This window comes from Cylas formicarius, unplaced genomic scaffold (assembly GCF_029955315.1).
Source record: "Cylas formicarius isolate icCylForm1 unplaced genomic scaffold, icCylForm1.1 PGA_scaffold_2__14_contigs__length_35257938, whole genome shotgun sequence".
Lineage (NCBI taxonomy): Eukaryota > Metazoa > Arthropoda > Insecta > Coleoptera > Brentidae > Cylas > Cylas formicarius.
In genome coordinates this window covers 10,389,597-10,412,325 of record NW_026844319.1, presented here as the reverse complement: position 1 = coordinate 10,412,325, position 22,729 = coordinate 10,389,597, and the positions used below count along the sequence as shown (strand labels likewise).

The window sequence follows — 22,729 nt, the reverse complement described above, 5'->3', positions numbered from 1 at the left end:
TGAGCATATTTTCACAAAACACCTTCCAAAAAATGCCACATTCAAACTGAACCTGCCGAACTCACGAACTGTCAACTGCCATGTTGCTTGTTCGGGAACACCATAAAGTGTCGAATCTTCAAAGCATCGAAAATCCCAAACTGCGTTTGGTCTCGTTTCGGCAAGTCTCGGGAAGTCTCGTTTAGCGCGAGATCTCGATGGAACGTTTGAATGTCAAATAGAAAAGGGCAAGTACCTGTTTCGCTTGAATGGCGTGATTTTTATATTGGTTGATTGGGGAGACTTTGTAATTTGATAGTCGATACTAGATAGATGTAATCCGAAAACGGATTAGCAAAATGTTGGTTGTTGTAAAGATACAGGACGTACATCGGTTGCTAAATCCGCACAGGATACATCGCAATGCAACCAGTATTCAAAAGAATATTTTTAACCCCTGAGTATCTTTTACAATATTTTTTCGTCGTTATGGCGCCTTATTTATTACAGCTACCATCTTGTTGACATTTACCAAATCAATCTATATTTTATGAATGACAACATTGACAAAAGCATCTCTTCATCTTTTAAACAAGGACCTTACTAAAATATTTTTAGCTTTTTGATTTTTTGATCATGAGCTAACTGAACTATGCACTATGCAACCACCAAGTTGGTGGCTGTAATGAATAGGGGGCGATAAAATATTTAAAAAGATATTCACGGGTTAATAAAAAATATTGATTTAAACGTGTTAATAATAAAATAATAATAAAATAATAAAAAACAATAAAATTACCTATATTGCGGATTAAGCACACGATGTACGTCCTGTATCTAAAATATATAACTATCTAGTATCGACTCTCAAATTACAAAGTTTTCCTATTTCGATATAAAAATCAAGCCATTCAATCGAAACAAGTATTACTCCTTTACTGTTTGACATTCAAACGTTTGCTCCATCGAGATCCCGCGCGAAACGAGACTTGGTAAGATTCGCTGAAACAAGACCGAACGCCATTCAGGATTTTCAATATTTTGAACATTGGTTGTATAGCGATGCTAATAGAAACTAAAAAAAAGGCACGAGCATCGAGAAAATTCAACTGTATATGGTGGAGTAAACAAAGAACAAAGAGTTACAGAAGGTGTATCAATCTTAATTCACAAAAAGTATAGAATTAAAATAATAAATTGCAGCACAAAGGACTACTAAGGGGTGTTTTTTTTCGACATATAGAACTTTAAGTTGCAATAAAACAAACGATGGATTATTCGATTGACATGAATTTTATTTATCCGAAAGATAATCTTGTGGCATTATATTTTATATATGATTTCTGGCATATGACCGCCATGGCTGGCGCGGATGTAGTCCAATCTGGACGTCCAATTTTCGATGACATTTTCCAACATTTGTGGCCGTATATTAGCAATAGCACGGCGAATGTTGTTTTCCAAAGCGTTTGTGGCTTATCCGCATAGACCAATGACTTTACATAGCCCCACAGAAAGTAGTCTAGCGGTGTTAAATCACAAGATCTTGGAGGCCAATTCACAAGTCCAAAACGTGAAATTAGGCGGTCACCAAACGTGTCTTTCAATAAATCGATTGTGGCACGAGCTGTGTGACATGTTGCGCCGTCTTGTTGAAACCACATCTCCTGGATATCATGGTTATTCAATTCAGGAATGAAAGAGTTAGTAATCATAGCTCTATATCGATCACCTTTGACTGTAACGTTCTGGCCATCATCGTTTTTGAAGAAGTACGGACCAATAATTCCACCAGCCCATAAAGCGCACCAAACAGTCAGTTTTTCTGGATGTAACGGTGTTTTGACATACACTTGAGGATTAGCTTCGCTCCAAATGCGGCAGTTTTGTTTGTTGACGTAGCCATTCAACCAGAAGTGCGCTTCATCGCTAAAGAAAATTCGCTTATGAAAATCGGAAACAACGGCAATCTCGTTTTGGGCCCATTTGCAAGCGTTGTTCAGGCGTGAGTCTATTCATAATCAATTTCCAAATCAAACTGAGAATAAATCACTTGACAGCTGTTAAATCGGTCGCCATCTTGAACAGTAATGCCAACTGAAAGTTCTATATATCAAAAAAAACACCCATTACAAGAAGATTGTATTAAATGCCTGTGTTCGGTTTTGATTTAAACTTATTTCTTATTTATTTTTATTTAATCGCACATTGACCGCCAAAACAACAGCATGTACTGGTTTTCTCGACACCATAGTTGGACTAAAATCGTTACCATAGCGGCATCAGTAAGTCCCTCACAACTTTGTAATCGGTATTACTCATACATTATATTGATTTCGATTTACTAACTACCATTATACAAAAGTAGGTCGTTAAAAAAAATTAAAGAAAAAATTTGAAATATATTCCACTAAGCAAGCCAAACAACAAGTATCAAAAACGCCTAGACCAGCCACTCAATTTAAATACCACCCGCAACTGATCATATATATAGCTGTTATAGCTGCAGCCAAGAAAGCTCTAGGTGAACGAAGAGAGAAAGAAAACAATGCAAAAGTAGTATCTGGAATGATAGTTTTGAAAACAAAAAATCACAAACAAACAGAGGCGAATACTTGTGAATATAGGAACTTGGAACATTTACACAAATGCAAACTAGGAATAAATGTAATAACATCCGTAACGATATTAACGCGCAAAGAGAGAGAGCATTACGAGAAAGAACTCAATGAATGTATAGCACACACTATCCCAAACTATGCCGAGTCGAAGGAATATTTATTGAAGTCGCAATGGCTCTGCTGACCTTCTTAAATATGGATCTCCCCACTTTATATATGGAAAACTAGATGGATTAACGCTATCCAAAAAAAGGGAAAAGAAGATACATGCATATACATACAGATGCATATCAGTAAATAGCACATTCAGCAAGTTATATGGCAAGATACTGAAGAACATGGTTGAAAAAGAAAATGGGCCCTTTGAAAGGCTGTTCTAGGGATGGTCGCTCATGCATTGACAACATATGACCTTTAACCCAAATAATTAAGAAAAAGATGGCAACGAATAACTAACAAACACATCCAATTTTTGTTGGCCTCACGAAAGCGATTGACACTATCACAATTAAAAAACAACACTATGACCATTGAAGCTATAAAAGAATTGTAGTCAGGTGTCAAAGCAAGAATGAAATTTGGCTAAGCTCTATCATATGGTATAACAAAGGGTTTTAAACAGAGTTATTGTCTATCACCGACGCTGTTTAAGCTTTACTTACACCGGGCACTATTTCAATAGCGCGTAACTGTGGAGATTTGGGCATTCCAATCTCAAAGAGTGCATACATTACATTTGGCACACTGCCAAATATTTAATGCAAACGACAAAGAAGACTTCAAATATATGAATAGGAGGATGATGGAGGAATATTTATTTATTTATTTAAAGAGGTCTATCTAAACTAACAGGCAGGTTGTAGTTCAAATTATTAAATAGTCATAGAAGCATTGCAAGGAATGATGATATATAAAAAAGCAAGAGAGCATGGAATTAATAATAATAGTTAATGGTGCAATAACATTTTCACCTTACAAAATTCAAACTAGACGATCACTAAGAGAGACATAACGAATTCTATTTAATACTAACAATGTGTAGGAAAAGCCTTGCGGGGGATATGCTCCGTCCAACTTATACCATACATACTTTAAAAAGTTACGCTGTATTTTTTTTCGGACTATTAATATCATAATTGCACCCAGGGGACCAAACTACTTATGCATACTCCAACTTAGACTTGACGTGTGAGTTAAATAATTTTTTTAACCCTTCTGCATTTTCAAAGTCGCTAGTGCAACGTACGATCAATCCATAGCTCTTTGAGATTTCTGCCAGTGCCTTATTAACATGAGGAACAAAGTATAATGTCTACTCGAATATTACTCCCAAGTCACAAAAAGTGTTTGTCATATTTCACAGCTGCACTCATGGTGGTAAAAGTGGTTCAAGGTTTTTACCAATGCCATTAACGAAAATGTTGAATAATAGTGGCCCCAATATTGCGCTGTGAGTAACGCTTAAGTGTGACCATATAAATAGACATACTGAGTGCGGTTAGACAAGTATGGAGAAAACAAATTAACAAGCGATTCAGAAAATACAAAAGCACGAAGAATTTGGTGATCAAGGTGATCAACGGGTTTTGAAAAATCAGTATGTGACTATTTGAGAACCTTCATCAATAGCCACTAAAATAAACTGAGACATAATCATTAAATTGGTGGATCTTTCTTTAAAAAATCCATGTTTTTGAGGGACTATTTGGTTCTTAACGACATGAAATATTTCGTCCTGTAGGAGATATTCCAAAAATTTTACAAAAATTACAGACAACGGAAATAACACTGTACTTAGTGATTTGCGATCTACAGCCTACAGAAATTTTAAACGACAGTCGAGTATAAGGAATGCTGGAATTAATTCTGTGAATTGTGAATTTAGTTCTAATTACTTTAAAAGCATTTTCCACCTCATATTTGGACAACTTCTTAATGTTTATATTTTCAGACTGGTGGGAATTACTAATATCATTAAAATTGTTGAGAGAATCCCCCGTTAGAAAATGGCTGTCGAAAAAGAGTTGAGTATATCTTGAGTTGAGAGTATGTCACTCAGTGTCATTAAAATTCATAAAACTGGGTCTTGTAAGAAATGAGAATCTCTTTTGTTTTTAATAAACAACAAAATTTTTTTAGGGTTCTTTTAAATACTATATTCAATTTTTAGTTGATGGCTTGTATAGGAGTCCCTAATTTCAGATATTATCTTTGAACTAAGCCATTTCAAATTTTGCAATTCTGAAGGACTACCAGTACTTCGGAAACTTTTTCGACATCCAGCTTTCTTTTTCAATACCCGATTCATGCCAAAAAATGTCCAGTGCAAGTTTAAAAGCATATCATACATGAGCAGAAAGTAAGTTTTTTCTAACTTAAAATTATTAACCAGTGACATACGAATATCGTGTTTTCTATTTAAGGAATTAGGAAATTGGAGTGACAGAAGAATTGCAGGATGATGATTATCTCGCTGAACTAACACATCTATTGCACATTCTGCAGGACTAAGTCCAAAATTTTGTTGTTTCTATTTCTGACAAAATCACTGTGGGAGGTTCATACAGTGCGTGAAGTTGCTACGTAACACATTGATTTTCTATACTAGTGTCTAGGAATTCGGAGTATGCAAAGTCTCTAAAGAAACAATAAAATCAAAGAAGTTTTCCAAAGTAACTGTATTCACAGGTGGAAGCACACAGATTACCAAAATACAAATTCTAAAATAATCAAAACTTGCCCTCACCAATAAAACATCCAGTCGAGGTAGCAATTCACATCTGTCGATATTTATCTTAGACAACGTAAGACGTTGGCGAACACCCAGTAAGACCATACATACATACATATATTAGTAAGACTAAAATATTCGTAGATACTCGTATTGTTGAATATTTCGGCGGTTTTGGTAGGTAGGCCTCTAATGTTTTGATAATAAATTGAAACATGCTTTTCAGCTTTCTTAGGAATCACCATACAATTGCTACTAAATTCGGGTCACTTGAACTGCATCATATACCACACACGGATCATATCCCACAAATACATGGCCGAAACTTACGATGCAGTCATAAGTATCATGATCGAACTGAAGTAGTGCTTGGTAGCAATCTGTATTTTTTTTTAGTTTAGTTTACATTAACAACCTGAAAGTAAGAATTATTAACTGATTTAAAATTAGTTCTAAATTATAGGTATCAGTGAAGCCGATCACCCGGGCCCGAGGATTAAACCATTGGATTTCCCTGATTTCATAAGAGTCTGCTAATTGTTATTCCGCAAGTTCCTTAAATGAGAAATTTGATACAGTTCCAAAAAGGTGATGATCTTAAAGTTTTAGTTCTTTAATAACTTGAATTTCATAGGAGTGTAGATGGAAAATGTGCGAAACAAAGGCCCACTTGCTGGGAGCGCCTACATTTGGGGATTTCCCCAACAATTTTACTTAGAGAAGGAATATGTTAGCTTGTTGGCTCTATGGTGCCGCTGAAGTATATTTCTTACTCCACCTCCAACGTTTCCAGTTCTTGCAAGTTTTTCAAGCACAATTTGAACGCGTAAATGTGGTGTTGCGAAATGATATTTGACACCTTCATTTTCAGTGGTAACAAAAGAACTTCAAATTACCTTGGGTAAAACTTACTGTACTTTTGAGGTCAAAAACAAATAACGGAATGGAGTTTTGTTTTGGATGGACCAAAATAGAATTTAGAATAGAAAATGTGTTTCGCCAAAACAAGAAATGCGAAAATTAGAAAAACTAGGCCCAAACACTGACGACTAAAGCAGAACTTAAAAATATCTCCAAATTCCCAGTCAATATACTGCCCAAATGAAGTACAGAAACGAAAAGCAGCGAAACCAACTAACGATTAACCGCAAATCAAGCGCTGCCGCTCTTTTGAATCAAATAAACCCCAAATACGGGAATTTTTGTGGTTTATTTATTTGAGCACAATATTTAATCCCGCAATTTGCGTACGAGCAAAAAATTGGAAACGTGAGATTTTATAACAAAAAAAATAGTGGCTTCGTTCCAACAGTTTTGACATAGCAATGTATCCAGGCCTGATGATTAAGCATTTAATTATATCCCAATTTTATTTTTAGCTCAGTCGATATATATCTAAAAATACTACACGATTGGAGAAAAAGTTGCTCCTTTTCTTTAACCAAGTTGGAGTGTTAAAAATCACCTACCTATTTATTATTCAATGTTGACAATGTGACAACAAAATACTTTAATCCTTGTTCACTGCCAGCAGATTTAAACCGCTTAATAATTTTGATGAAATGTGTCTTTAAATACGTCGTCCAAAATATTAAACAATTTCATTAAATTAAATTCAAATACGTTATTTTTTTATACAGAAACTTGCAGTTTTTGCAATAATGTTTGTAATTGTAACTGTCAAAAGTTATCGGACCTTACTTTCTTTTTTTAATAGAACACCTGGCATGTTTATAGATTATACAACTTATCTTTTTTTATGTATAATAATGCACTTTTTCTCAAAAACAGGCAAATAAAAAACAAATGTTGTAAAATTAAATTCATAATTAAATAGTTTTCTATGGGTATTGTTTCTGACATCAAACAAACACAAATGTCGAATATTCTCAGAGGTTATTGGACAGACTTAAAGCAATCTTTTTCCGTTCTTTTGGTATTTTCGTTTGATTGATACCTAATAATGGCAACTTATGAAAATAATGAAAAATGTCATATTCTGGTATATTTTACTCAAAGTAATGAACATTCTAAAGAAGTTTATTTCTGTTTTTTTGGTATTCTCCTTGGATTGGTACATGCCAAAAACTGACGGTCAAGACGTCTTGAATTTCATCCACACAAATTTAATATAGTGCAACATTTGCATCCTGGCGATGCCGAGGAACAAATCGATGCTGATGACTTATTTAGCAGACTTGTTATCTGGTCAGACGAATAATTTTTCTCACGTGCTTGCACGTTAATCGTCGCAAGAGCACAACAAGGACACTTTGGAGTTAACAGCACGGAGATGAAAAGAAACCTCGAAGCAGTAATTCCAGAACTGTTGCGAATCATTCCCAAGCTATAGTTGTAATAACAACTTTCCTTAAACTTACCAACAGGTAACAACGGATCTGTTAGATGGCCTCCGGAATCTCCCGATCACTCAATTTTAGATTTTTGAAAAATATTTTCATGTTATAGAACAGAACTTCGAGAGGCAATTCATTTAGCCTTTTGAAACCTGCCAATGAGATTAATGATTCTTTAACGCAAAGGATTATAAAAATGTGGTAATTTGGCGATAAAGAAAATGGCCGTCAATTTTAACATTACCTGCCAATGAGATCAATGATTCTTTAACGCAAAGGATTATAAAAATGTGGTAATTTTGCGTTAGAGAAAATGGCCTTCAATTTGAACATTACCTGTAAAAATTTGTTACTTTCTTTTTTTTTAATAATGTAGTTGTTTTGTGACTCTATTTACAAATCCTCTGGATTCCTCGTGCGTCGCTCGTTTATAACTCGCTTACGTTTCGCCAATTATCCTATTGGCTTCTTCAGATCTAAGCTGAAACTGGCTCGCATTCTACTCTGTATCTGAATATATATTGTTTGAGGGGGCAGAGCTAAAGGCGGGGCATGAAAATTGTCTTGGATGATTGATTTCCATTGATTCATTGAGTTGCGGTTGTGATTTTCTGGTTGCTTGGTTGCTGCAGATAAATATTTATCAATTAAGATGAGAAGGTTTGCTTCGAGATTCTCGGATCTTAATATAAATGAAATAAAGTTGAAAGTTTCAGGGATAGGGACTTTAGTAACGAGGGATTCTACCCCAAAACTAACCAGAATATCGAGTGGATCTGATGTAATGTAATGTTTTTATTTGTTCAATGAAATGGAAGGGACTATACGAAACTATCAATTTTCCCTGTAAAGAGTTTTAATATATTAATAGTTGGAAGAGCTAGCAGTGAGCCTGTCCGTCACTGCGACCCAGAGGATCTATTGTGACTCAAGATTTTTAATATAGGAACTAGAGAATATGTTGCAGAACCAATGGTGCCGACAGTAGGTCGAAGTGATAATCCTGATTGGTGAATTGGTGAAGGAAGGAGAAAGAGGCGACAGACTTTTTCGTGAATTCTGATAGAGAAGAAGCCTTGATATGATCTTTTTAAGTTGACGATAGGATCCGTCTGTAAAAATATAATTTTTCATTACCTTGTATTAAAGTGAGCATTTATTTTAGAAAGTTCTCAATTTTTTTGCTTGTTTCTTAGAAAAAGTACGGACTAACACATATTTTTAAAAAAATTAAAAAAAGACTAATTTTGTAATCTACAAATACAGGGCGTTCTAATTAAAAAAAAAGTTGGGTCTGATAACTTTTTGACCTGGCCCTGTATACTAATTCCGAAGGAGTAAGGGAAAAGTTATATAAGAGACAGTCTTCAGATTTTCGATAGGTTATCTGATAGTTGACATGAGGGGTATCTAAAAATTCAATATTTTCAATTTAACTATGTATCTTAACAGCTAAAAAAATTTTGGTAACGACGTCTTTAGTTTCACTTAAAATTAGTATACTGTCGCGAAAACAGCAACTTTGTATCTATAACGATAACTGTAATAGCCCGCCAAAGTATCCAGAACGAAACATAAGGTATAACCCTCAAGCGATTCTAGAAAGTATCACTATGACGATTTACTGAAATGCCCGGATAATTTTCGTCCGTGCTCTCGCCTACAATAAGCCTGACATGTTGATAGTGGATCAAAAAAGGAGAACTTGCATTCAAGACATTTTTTCCACATCACTGAATGAATACAGACCAAGGGAAGTTTTGTATTTAAATACACTTTTTTGAACATTTCAACCATTTTAATTGCTTCACAGTAACTACGTAACTACTAGCACATTTATCGCATATTTTGATAAGATCACAAAATCATTAGCATCTTAGCAAGAACCTGTTATTAGATGATGTGAAATGACTCTTGTTATTGGTTGAAAACAGGATTCGAAATGACCGCACATGCGCATATTAAATTTTTGTATTATGCAAAATACATATAAAATTTGGACATTAAATCTCTTTTTAAAAACTGGGAAAGAGTATTGTCAGTAGCAATATAAAATTAAAATCCAAATTTAAAATATTATTTTCGAAATTATCTTCAAAATTTTGTTTGCAAAAGATTATGAACCAGCGCTCTAATTTTGTAAATAAGCAAATAGTACCTTATCTCACTGCATGATGACAACAGCGCGAGTAGATTTTTATAATGAAAAATTATAATTAAAAATTATAAATATAAATATACTAGTTATCTTCGAATTATTATTACCTCTTTAAAACATTTGTTTAAAATGTGTCTTTATTATTAAAAAATGATTTAATGAAAAACGTTAAAAACACTAGCAAAACTTGAGAAATACTTTACGAATTCACACAGATTTCACAGAAATGGTATGCCAGATTTCACCAGTGATTTATCCCTGTGAAATCGTGCACTTCTGCACAAAATTTGCATTAATTTCTCGCATTGCCATCGACTTCTGAAGAGCTTACGTAGCCTGTACTAAATACTTATTCAAGAACAGATAGATTTGGGCCCCATGGTTCATTGGTTGTCCGTTTAAAATTTGCGAAGAAATTCTACTGTATAGCCTACAACCCTGTATATCATAAACTAACTAATTTGAAATAAATCAGCTGAAACATGCTTTTATATGCTGAAAATCCTGTCCAAATAACTTTTTTAGTATTCGCGTGTGTAGTTCTGGGAATTAGGTACAACTCTTCTTTTTTTCTTTCCCTCTCGATCAGTAACAATATTTTGAACGTGATTTTGATAACAGTGTGGGCACGTAAGACCATCGATAGGTGTAGTAAATTGGATCATCACAAACTTTCAATAGTCTCTGTCCCTACGCTCTCGATTTGGATTAAAGCTATATTCTATTGAATTTAAATTAGGCGGAAATACGGAAAAATATGCCGATCCGCACGCCGCCGAAGCTAATCAAACAGGTGCGGAGTTGAGCCAGTAATTCGATTTGGGAATTGCGGAACTCTCGGAGTAGTGTCGCCAGTTTAGGTTCCAGTTTTACATTATTTATTGGCGCGTGAATAATATATGCGTTTCCTACGTCTGTACGTATGCATCAAACAGCATCGTTACGCCCGCTTTCATTGCATAAAGCGAGGCGACAATTATATAGAGTTTGATACACTGAAACATACTATAAAATGAAGTATTTACTTATAAAAAGGGAATTAGTTAATGGTACTAGACTTAGGCGACCATTTCAAATTATCTCATGATATGATAGCGGTGACACAAACTCGCATTATAGAGCCATGACAGAATTTAGTATAGCAAGGAAGTTGATTAAAAAATTAGACACCAGAACGAAAGAATCTGGAATTATAACTAGGAGCCTGCAAACACTAACATATGCAGATGACATCGATCTAATGGCAAGAACATTACGAAAACTAATCTAAGCTTTCGAATCACTAGAGTTGGCAACAAAAAGGGTAGAACAATGTCATATTAATAGCACCCCAACAATACCTGCAGAAATTAATAAGTTCGTCTAACTCGAATCGAAAGTTAATAGTAATAATGCAATGAGAGACGAAATAAATGCAGAAAGCTACTAACATCTAGCATCATAACGAGAACAACTAAATAAACGCTAATTAAATCAATAGCTTCTTCTCCTGAAGATGCCAACTTGGTTGGCGAAACTCGCGTCGAGTACGTAAAATTGAGTTTCGATTTGTGGTAAAACGCGTTATTGTGTGTTAGGATTTGTCTTATTTAAGTACCAGGCCATCGCGGTGACAGTATTCTAAATTCAATTGAACTAAGAGGCAATTGTTGACTCTGTTAATACTTATAAAAGGCTTTAAATCGTCTGCATAGAGAAGAAATTTACAATAACTGAAAGAGTTTTTTTATGTCATTCGCACAAATTAGAAGCCGCATAAAGTTTAGATTCGTGGTCATTCACTACAACTGAAAAGGCACGAAGCTATCCAACGAAACATATCTCCCTGCACTCCGATGATCAATAATTTATGCAGCAAAATGTTGTGGTTTAACTTACCGAAAGCCTTACAGAAATCGGCGTACATGAAGTCCACCTGAATCTGCGGATTCATATAAAATTAATGTATTGGGAGAGCTTAGATTGTTAGATGTGTGTACAATTCTTTCAATAATTTTTCCAACTTTGAAATCTGTCGGTAGTTCGAAGTCAAGGCAAATTTGTGGTACTGGAAATTCACATTCGGAGAATGATCTATTAGAAATAATTGTTAAGGGTACAGTTAAGACAGCGGCACATTTTTTACCAAAAGGGAAGGCCATCATATCGCTTATTTTCATCGAGAACAGACAACAGACCAGAAACTTCATCTTCAGAGGTGGTGATTCTATTTATTTGGAAGTTGGTAGTATAATAATTATCCTGCAAAAACCTCTGTTCATAGGATTGGAAAACGGTTCAAGCAAGTCACAAATGGATGATATGTCAAGTTTGGTATGGTTTTATTTTTTATGGCGATGAACTGCCAGAATTCTCCAGAAATTTCAATTGCTTCTCGATGTAGTCTTGCGTGGTAATGTTTCTCTGTAGACATAACTTCGGTGTTGTCGAATTTGATGTTGTGATCGTCATTAGTAAACACGTGTTCTGCCACCGCCGATTTTTCTATTTGTCCCAAGCGACAGGATCTTTTGTGTTCAGTCAAGCGCGTAGATATGGTGCGTTTTGTTGTTCCAATATACACGTGTCCGCATGAACATGGGTTTCTGTATACCCCCGAAGACAGCGGTTTTCGGAGATCTTTGGCCGATCTTAAGTATTGTTGTATTTGTCCTATGGGTTTAAAAATTGGCTTTATGTTATGTTTCGCCATTATTTTGCCGATCCGGTCCGTTACTCCTCCGATATATGGGAGGAAAATCAAACCGTCTGGAGGCGTTTCTTTGTTAGGCTCCCGTCTATTTTGTTTTTTCGGTCTTATGGCCGGTTGTATTTTGTTGGTTTTGTAGCGATTTGCTTGAAGCGCTCTCTCTAAATGTCCTAATCCCTCTGGCAGATATTGTGGATCGGATATTCTAGTTGCCCTGTCGACCAGTGTTTCAATAACTCCTCTCTTTTGTTTTGGATGGTGGTTAGATTCTTTTTGCAAGTAGCGGTCCGTGTGAGTGGCTTTTCGGTAGACTCTATTTCCCAAGCTTAGGTTATCGGCTCGGTTTACCATTACATCCAAAAATGGGAGTTGTCGATCCTTTTCAATTTCCATAGTAAATTGGACTTTTTGATATATATATATATATATATATATATATATATATATATATATATATATATATATATATATATATATATATATACATATATTGATAATAAGTTCCGGTATATCATCCGTTCGTTTGTTGAAATCTCGGTTCACGTTTTTCATTTGGCATCTTCAATGCTCGGGCTTCGAACCGTGTTCGAAGTGTTTTCGAACTACTACAATTGAATAAACGCCAAGCCTATCCTGGACAAGGACACACAACAGTTGGGATGGGATGGTTAGTCGATATTCTGTTGGCATATCCAATTGTAAGGACGCCACAAATATTAACCCAGCCCAACCATACGAACTGATAAATTTTTGGGTCCGATATTAATCAGGACCCCTCTAAAACTGAAATGTGTTTTGTATTGACATAAGTAATTTAATACGATCGAGAAAGTCGACGCATCGGCTTTGTTTTCCGCTCCTTCGCTCCGACCCTTGTCAACCTTTTTTGCAGGGCGCATGGGGAAGGTGAACGAATTTCGGCAAAATTCGGGTAAAGACACGTCCCGAACCCCAAGCAGCCTGAATAAATACTAAACACCCTTTCTGTTTAAAACCATCGTTTCATAAAAGAATGTTAGATGGCAGCCAATTTAAGTTTCAGCATTCCGATTTCAATTTGATACTGCGGGGGCGAGCAAAGGATGGTCCTTAGAATTCCGGAATAATATTGTGCATTAAGTTGTCCGCCATTCAGGCGAATCAATTGTGATGAAGCCGGATGTAAGCAAATATACCCGCAGTGCTCGGAAGCCGAGAAACTTGTTACACACATATCATGCGGCGAGATATGATGAAGCGTCTCCTAAATGAATTTCGGGACCCTTTGACAGTGTCTTTGGTTTCATATCCGTCCCTTCCCCCCGCCCCGTACGTCGCACAACAAACAGCAATTCCGGGAAGTTTGGGCCTCGGCTTGGCACTTTTGAAATTTTACCTACGTCGATGGAAAAACTGCACCGACTCGACCGAGTGCAACGCTAAATAATGCACATGGGAGCCTTTGTTGTTCATTGAAATGCAAAAATATGCGCCGCGCTCCCTTAATATCTTAATGTATGTATAATACGGCGCTTGAAAGGTCTGCTTTACGTATGTATACGCAAACAAGTTTCGCGGTTTTGTTTTTAGTCTGTATTGTTTTTGCGCAGATCGATGGATCAACCGTTTAGTATCTCAGAAAATTTAAAAAATAAATAAAGGCACAAATTGTTTGAACTGACTTATGCTTTTCAAATATTATATTGTTATATTTATTTATTTGTCAAACTATATAGTGTTATTAACAATTTAGAATTAGTAAATAACAGTGACAAAAAAGATTATATCTCGATTATAATAAATCCGGTCCCCCAAGCTTCAAGCATGTGTGGCACAACCCTGCAATTATATGACAGATCGACCTACACAGGGTGTTCTAATGAAATGTTAATTATTAAAAGGGCGCCTTAACTTTTGAGCTACAGGATGGTAAAGTTTTCAAAAATAAAATATATTTTTTAATATCTGTAATACAGCAAGGCATTATTTATTTTTTTCGAAATACACCAGTGGCGGATGTACGGAATTTCACCTGTCCAACATCCTATGAGAAATACTGGAAAGGTAATGTATAATAGTCCAATTGATTGAACGACTACAACCATTCTATCCCAGTATTTCGTACTCGCGTGTGATTGAATTAACCTATTGGGTATGGTTGATGAAGTCATGACTGCAGACGATATCTGAAACGCACAAGTTTCTGCCAATTAATATTTAATCTTTCATTTTGCTTTTGATGGTAAAAGTGAAGGACTGCCGGTTACCATTAATAAAACTCATTTTATACACATCTGATTTTTTTGTATTGTATATATGAAAAAATTGTAGGTATATAATATAGCAAAATGATAGAACAACCTAACCTAACCTATCTTAAATATAGAGTAAGATACTATATCTTGAACTAAACTCTAAAAGAATAACTAAAATTTGACAGGTTTTCTGTCAGTCTTTGTTAAAAGTAGCTCTTTTCAGCCAAGCATCTATTGAATTTCCACATTGTTTTGAAGTTTGTGATGTTTGCCTTCTTATCCGCATCTGAAAATATTTTTGTATTGAGAAAGACAGGTTTTATATATCTGTACTTTATAAAAAAATAAAAACAACGAGACTGGTATCTTATATATTCAAAAACCAGATTTAAAAAACCCTACATCCGCCTTTTAAGTAAAGGCGTGATTTGAAGTTGATAGTACTCTCATGAAAGTGATCTTAGATGCTAATCTCCACGATAATGTAGGTATACATTTATGTATTTAATTTGATTAAATACAAACCTCATTAAACTCTCATCGGTAAAATCTCTTTCATGGGAGTAGGTACTATAGTGCGCAAAAAAAATAGAACAATTATGACTTTTCAGTTTGACAGCTATTTTCATGCAATATTTATTGTCAACCTAAAAATTTTCCTAATTTTTTTTGCTACTATCACAATGAAAACAAGCCTTAAAAAGTAGGAACAACGTTTTCATGTGAAAATTGTACGTTATGCAGGGTGATTCCTAAAATTAATACTTTGTGTTTGGGGGGTGATTTTTCCATCCATTTTAAGAAAAAGAATATACTAACTATACTATATAACTAAAAATATAATTTTCCTGTGGGAGATTTTCTCTAACATTGCTTACTTAAATAAAAAAATAGTTTACCCTAAATTTAACTGCTCAAAAAAATGAACATATAATATATATTTTATTAAATTATATTTCTTATACATTATTGATATTACATTTACGTCCTATTTATTTTTAAAAAACATAATACCGACTTACCAAGTATTAAATTGGAAAATTTTAATTTTAAAAATTTCTCCCTTTACTTCATGCCCGACCAATTAACTCATAACTGCTGCCGACGCCTGATCTTGCTGATCTTATTGACCTAGCAAAATAATAAAAAACAAGGCATGATGTTGGTAGGTAGACTACACAACAATGATTCGTTCAGCTTAGAACTTATCAAATCTTATGTTATATATTACCATAAAGCTTTATTTACATGAATTATTAGTTGTTCAGTAATAATAATACCACAAAAAAATAATGATATGAAAGCATTGAAAGCAGTAAGCACAGCACACAAAACACTCAAAATAGACGCCATGTTGCTGTATACCGCATACCGCCACCAAAAACAAGGCTGAAAAGATGGTGGACGACGAGACGGAGGAGAAGCCGACGAAACTCGAGCGAGTCCGGCACGGCACGACCGCAAGTAGTTGCGTCATGGTTGCAGCCAATGTTGCAGACAGTGTTGTCAAATGGGATCTTATAAACGTATTTGTAATTTTTGTATTACAAAAGCATTTCTTGTGTCTTGGGTGTCCAAAAATAATAAAAACAAGTTGATTTTAAAGGTTTGATTCTGGTCTTTTTGGACTTGCCCTCACTGACGTCGATGTAGATGTGCACAAAACGTTTCTCTTTCTCTCTCTTTCTCTCTCCCTCTCTCTTTCTCTCTCCCTCTCTCTTTCTCTCTCCCTCTCTCTTTCTCTCTCCCTCTCTCTTTCTCTCTCCCTCTCTCTTTCTCTCTCCCTCTCTCTTTCTCTCTCCCTCTCTCTTTCTCTTTCTTTCTTTCTCTTTCTCTCTCCCTCTCTCTCCCTCTCTTTTTCTCTCTTTCTCTCTCCTTCTCTCTCTTTCTCTCTCCCTCTCTCTTTCACTCTTTCTCTCTCCCTCTCCCCCTCTCTCTCTTTCTCTCTCCTTGTCTCTCCCTTTCTCTTTCTCTCTCTTTCTCTCTCCCTCTCTCTTTCTCTCTCCTCTCTCTTTCTCACTCCCTCTCTCTTTCTCTCTCCCTCTCCCTTTCTCTCTCCCTCTCCCTTTCTTTCTCCCTGTCTCTTTCTCTCTCCCTCTCTCTTTTTCTCTTCCTCTCCCTTTCTCGATCTCTTTCTCTCTCCCTCTTTTTCTCGCTCTCCTCTAAATTTTGTAATAATTTTCAAATAAAATTTGGCAGGCAAGCAATAATACAATATATTTATTGTATTCCGCATTATTGCAGTTCATAAAAAAAGAAAAACATGATCAAATAATAAATAATTGGAAACAAACTAGTTTTTTTTTCATTGAATCAAGCAACAATCGTTCGTTTAAAGTAGTGGTGGATGTAGAATAAAGCGTGGCTCTCTGTTCCAACAAAACATTTCTCAATGCGTTGCAATTTTTAACATTCAATTTATCAAAATTTTCTATTCCGTCAACTCTTAGCCGCAACATCATTATTCTCGACCAAAGCGCTGGCCTCTTCTCCCTCTCCGTTTCAAGCTATTAGGGCAAGGACTAAAGAGTCTATTCTATAGTCCTTATTTTAATCCTGAAACTTAAACCGCCTATCTCGTACATTCTGAGCAAAGAATTTAAATGGCATCCGTAAGCCGGGCTTCGGCGAAGATCGAAAGTTTTAATTTTGTTTCACTCCGGGAGAATAACGTTGTGCTTTTGAATGACGTGAACTTTGGAATTATTCCGAAAAAAAATTAATGGCGAAACTCTCCTCTCCAAAGCAGGTAAAGTTTTAAGATGCCATTCAGTTGAGACATTGCGATCCGGAAGTTTGATAACCAATCTTTTGCTAACGACGGAAGTTTTAATTATGTCGGCAGGATGTGTCCCTAATTGATCCAATTGCGATCGGAATTAAAAATTCCATTAAACGCGACGAACGGGTGTAGTGGCAATTATAATTTTCAGCAAGAAATCGAGACCGGTTATAGCTCCCTCTTTTAGGTGGTTAAACTTTACATTAATATTTGAATATGATACTCGTTGCCATCATCTGATGTTCTACATCATAATTTTTTATTGGAAATTCCAAACTACCCTACATTATTAATTTGCAAAATTTTACATCATCTAAATTTTGTGGATTTTGCTTATAACCTTTTGATTTTAAATAAACCAAGAGGAAACGATCCAGTGGATTAATATCTGGAGATCTTGCAGGATATTCTACTAATCCCCTTCTCCGAATCCATTGTCCGGTAAATAACGTATATTACGCTGCAATCAAAATGACTGAGGCAAGAGTGATGAGTATCTCTGACTCTATTTCATATATATTTAGACCAGTTGCTGAAACGTTGGACACACAATAATTTATAAATATGGGTCTTCATATGGGACATTCACTCTCTATTTTGCAGGCGATGAAATAGTGATTGCAGAAGACCAGAACTTGAACTATGTTTTGAAATATGAACGGGCTCACCTTAAAATAAATTGGTGTAGGTGGTATCGTGAGGAGCTTAATAATAAATAATGTGGCAATAGAAGGCGTATTTGGGACTGATCTTCAATAACCAAAGAAATACTAAAGATGAATTCCAACAACGAACAGCAAAAGGTAGAAAATTCATTGGAGCGGTCTATTCTCTACTTTGGGCAAGAAACATGAGACGAAAAACCAAACTTTGTATTTACAATATAGTCGTAAAAAGCACTACCACATATGGGTCAAAAGTATGTTATGTCAAAAAAACAGAAAATTACTGCCCACAGAAATGGAAGCTGTCGGATAACGAAACTCCGATAAAAAAATGCATGAACATCGAGAGAAACCTTATTGACGACATAGAGAGAAAACAATTGTCTTCTCTCGGGCATATAAAAAGAATGGGTGAGACGAGATTGCCAAGATAAATATTTTACCACCAGAACGCAAGAGAGGAAGATCAAAGAGAAGTTGGAGGAATGAAGTTGAAGAAGAAATGAAGAAAAGAAATCTAGAGAAAGAAATGTGCTATGATAGAAAAAAATGGAAAATGGGAAGGGAGAGGAGGTGACAATCATAGTAGTCCGTAATAATCATCTAAATATTTACTCACTTGTCGAGCAAAATGTCATTTGGAAGAAATTGTAAGTACAATAATTTTGTTATTCAAAAGACCTGCCCAAACAATTTATTTTTTGTGGATGTTGTGTAGGTAATTATTCGCATTCCAATACCTACAATTTCGTTTATTTACTTTTCTTCCTTTAATACACACAAAGCTGTTCCTTGGGTAACATCCTTATTTGATGCAACTGGGCATAGACAATCTTTTACATGGCCTGTTTCTATTAATTTTCTCTCGGTTTGACTCACTGTGGATCTTGTAATGGGTCTCCTTCTGTATGTTTTGCGCTAAATACATTATAAACTGCTTCATGAATTCTCGTTTTGTCTCCATATTTCATTTAGATATTCTCTTCCTTTACTGATACAAATGTAATTGTAACAATTTAAGAACTTTACTCTCCTTTGCTCATAAAAAGTAAAAGATAGGTATAGGTTATGCCACATTTATGCTCGAAATTTAATACAGAATTCAAAAATATATTGTGAAAAATCGTGTTCCATTTAAAGAGAGAACTTGGTATTTACATCTCCTTTTTAAACCATCCTGTATATCTTCTGCTTACTGCATTTTTCTTGAAATTAAATAGTTGATTTCTAAATAAATTTGTTCCACATTTTAGCGGTTTACTGTATAGTGCCATAACGATTGTTATGTAGCTAGCACTAAAGAGATTCGAAGCTTTAGCGTAAACTTTGGCAATAATATGAACAAATTATATCTACTATATTAATTACTAAATTGAAAAATAAACAAATATATTTGAAACGCAATGTCCAATTGTTTTTCCGTTACAAAGATTTTAAACAACGGAGAAAACTTCAATAATTCATAATAAAAGAAGTTAGCAATGGTGCGGAGTTGAACTCGTTACCTTGTATACTACGTCACATTTTAATATTTGAAAGTACAAGCATGCAGTTTGGTAGCCTATGAAACCCATAACCATATAAGATATAGCATATTATATCAACAATTGTTAGAAAGTTATATTAATAAATATACTTATAGATGTAAATTACAGGTTCAATAATAAAATACAAACCTAAATTGACCGTGCAAAACTACCCTGATTGTACCGATCCGGAATAACATAAGCATAGTTTATTAAAAGTCAAACTTAAGTAAAGAATTATAAAAAGTTTTCAAAATTTGCTTGACATCGAGAGATAAATGCTTTTTCTTTAATGAAACACGAGCAGTAGGAAAGCTTTCCCAATGACGGAACACAATGCTTCTAAAAGCAATATTTGACAAAACAACAAGGCATTAATATCGTTTACTGTCCGTGAGAAATTGAAACTGAATTATTAAAAATAAAAAAAAACAATAAAATAACGCATTTCTACCTATTAATCTATTCAAATAATCTTTTTAGATCGGCCCAATACCATTAGTAATGCATCTGTGAAGGCACTATAATATTCTTGTAATACTGTTTGCTGGGGTAATTCATCTTGCACAAAGTGTTTGTTTAACAACTATAGAGATTGTTGGAACAGTTAATCTTAAGTCATCAACTGTGCTCTGCAAATCTCTGTTTGGTAGGTTATAAATATAGTTTTTCATTATTCGTTTAAATTTATTTCATATTTAAATGTTAAGAATAATTTCAGTGATTTTGAATTACATAAAATTAACAAAAAAACAAGAGGAGAAGATAGCAAGCAGCTGAAAATATGCAAATGTTTTTCATGCATACAACATATTATTAGAAATCGATTTGAACTCTATAATTACTTTTAATTATCATCATGCGAATAGAATTAAGCTCGTACATAATTTTGAACAACGCTTGACACCTCCAGTTGCCAAACAATATCAAGAGCAAAATATTTAATTCAAGCTCAATATATATAGTGTTTCTAGAAGCAAAGTGCTTTCGTCTTACCGTATGACTTCTGTAGTAAATAAGACAAGTCAGAAGAAAAAAAGAAGGTTACAAGAAAGACCCCTAAGCTTTTACATTTTTTGGCAAATTCAAGCTGAATACCATTCAAGGAAAGTTTCAAATCATTATGTTCGATAATTTTCCCATTTTAGAACCAAAAAGAACAACCTGCGTCTTGGAATTATTTAATATCTGACCATGGGTTTAGAAATTATGGAAATCACTTCAAGATCATTTATGCCATTGAAAGAAAAAGCTACATCTCTGCCGACCACCTCCCCGGTAATTCCTCGTAAAAGCAGAAAGCAGTGCAGTAAAACGGAACTTAACTTAAAATTATGATTTAAGGTATTAAAAAGCTTTGCTGTAATCCAACAAAATGAAACAAGTATGAAAGTTTAAAATCTGGCCCGCCGTAACCTATCCAAAAAATGTTCTAGTTAAACTTATACGTAACAGGACGATACATCAAATAAGTAGGGTTGCAGTTGACGCCCTGTTATAAATAACGAGTGCGTTAAAAAATGATCCGTCCAGGAACGAGGAGTTGCTGCATATTTTTCGGGAATGATTAATGCCGGTCTGGTCGGAACATAAAGCTTTTACTACTCGAACTCTTTTGGCTCTTAAAAAGCGCAATGAACTCTGTTTTCTTTGGCAATCGTTCAAACCGTACAAGATGTTTACGTAGTTAACCACTGTACTCGATATTTTCTGAAAAATGGTGGCCATCTCTGCTGAAAAAGAAAACAGATATTAAAAGTCGCTTTGAGAAAGAAGCAACTTTTTTTGGAAAATGAGCAATGGATTTTATTGGAGACATCCTAATAACCTTCCTTTAATTTCAATTAACCCTTTTGTTCATTTATGTCAATGATGACTTAACAGCAAGTTCCATTATAATTCAAAATAACAAATCGTCTCACTCTTTCTCAAAAATATTATAGCAAACTGTCAGGAAACAATTGCTATACTGTCTGATGAAACGTTCTAACATAAAAACTCAGAAAGGGCAAAAGTACCTAATCTATCGGCTCGAACTAAAAACATACTTTATACTTTTACTAAAAAGTTAAAAAAATTAAATACAAAACAGGATAAAAAGAAAGGACTTTTAGGAGATTCTCTGAATATTGTCACTCAAAACAAGTTTTAAAAAAATTGCTTCTAAAAGCAAGGACCATTGTTCCATCGAGAATGTTGAAAAACAGAATTAAGGCGGTATCAATTTATTTTAAACAAAACTAAGTTCTTAGACTTAGTTATAGTTTCTTTAATAGTAATAATAATTAATTATTTTAAAAGTTAGAGCAATATGCTTATGAAGTGTGAGCTCTTAACCCTGGTAATGCATTGTCACATCACAATCCGGCTCAAAAATCATCAGTTATCAACTCTTTTATTTACAGAGCCATAAAATTACCTCAACCTGAGTCACAGTCCCTGAACCCAGAATTAAAACACCTTATATCTGCTCTTCTCTCTAATAATTTCAATATTAGAGATATTAAGTGTTCCATCACAAAATACACTTGACCACAACATTCCAAAATATGTGAATCCGAAAGCAACCCCACACTTGCCACTGTTGCCTTTGTAAAAAATATAAAGTTCTCAACAAATATAACGTTCAAGCGAGATTTACCACTTGTGCAAAAATCCTTCAACATCTTCATTCTGTTAAGGATAAAAATTCGTTTGAGATATAAGGAGTCTACAGCATTCCGTGCGTTTGCGGCAAAGAATTCATTGGAGAAACAGGATGAAAAGTATCAACTTCGCTAAAAGAACATGAAAGAGCATTAAGACTAAGACAAACAAAACCATCAGCAGTTGCCGAACACATTTATGATACTTCATGATTCTTATGAAATCTTATTAATCTAAAACTCTTGCATGCAATTAACTCTTCTACCAAAGAAAAATCCGAAAATCAATCCGAAATTTATATCTTAAAACCAATATGGGAAAAAATAGCAAAAACCGCCGCA

At 34.7% G+C, this 22,729-nt stretch overlaps 1 protein-coding gene across 3 annotated transcripts in view; it reads right to left on the bottom strand.

Annotated features, from left to right (window-relative positions):
- LOC132698809 (tyrosine-protein phosphatase Lar) overlaps positions 1 to 22,729 on the bottom strand; it is a 1,212,853-nt gene that overhangs the window by 1,063,197 nt on the left and 126,927 nt on the right. The window lies entirely within an intron of this gene.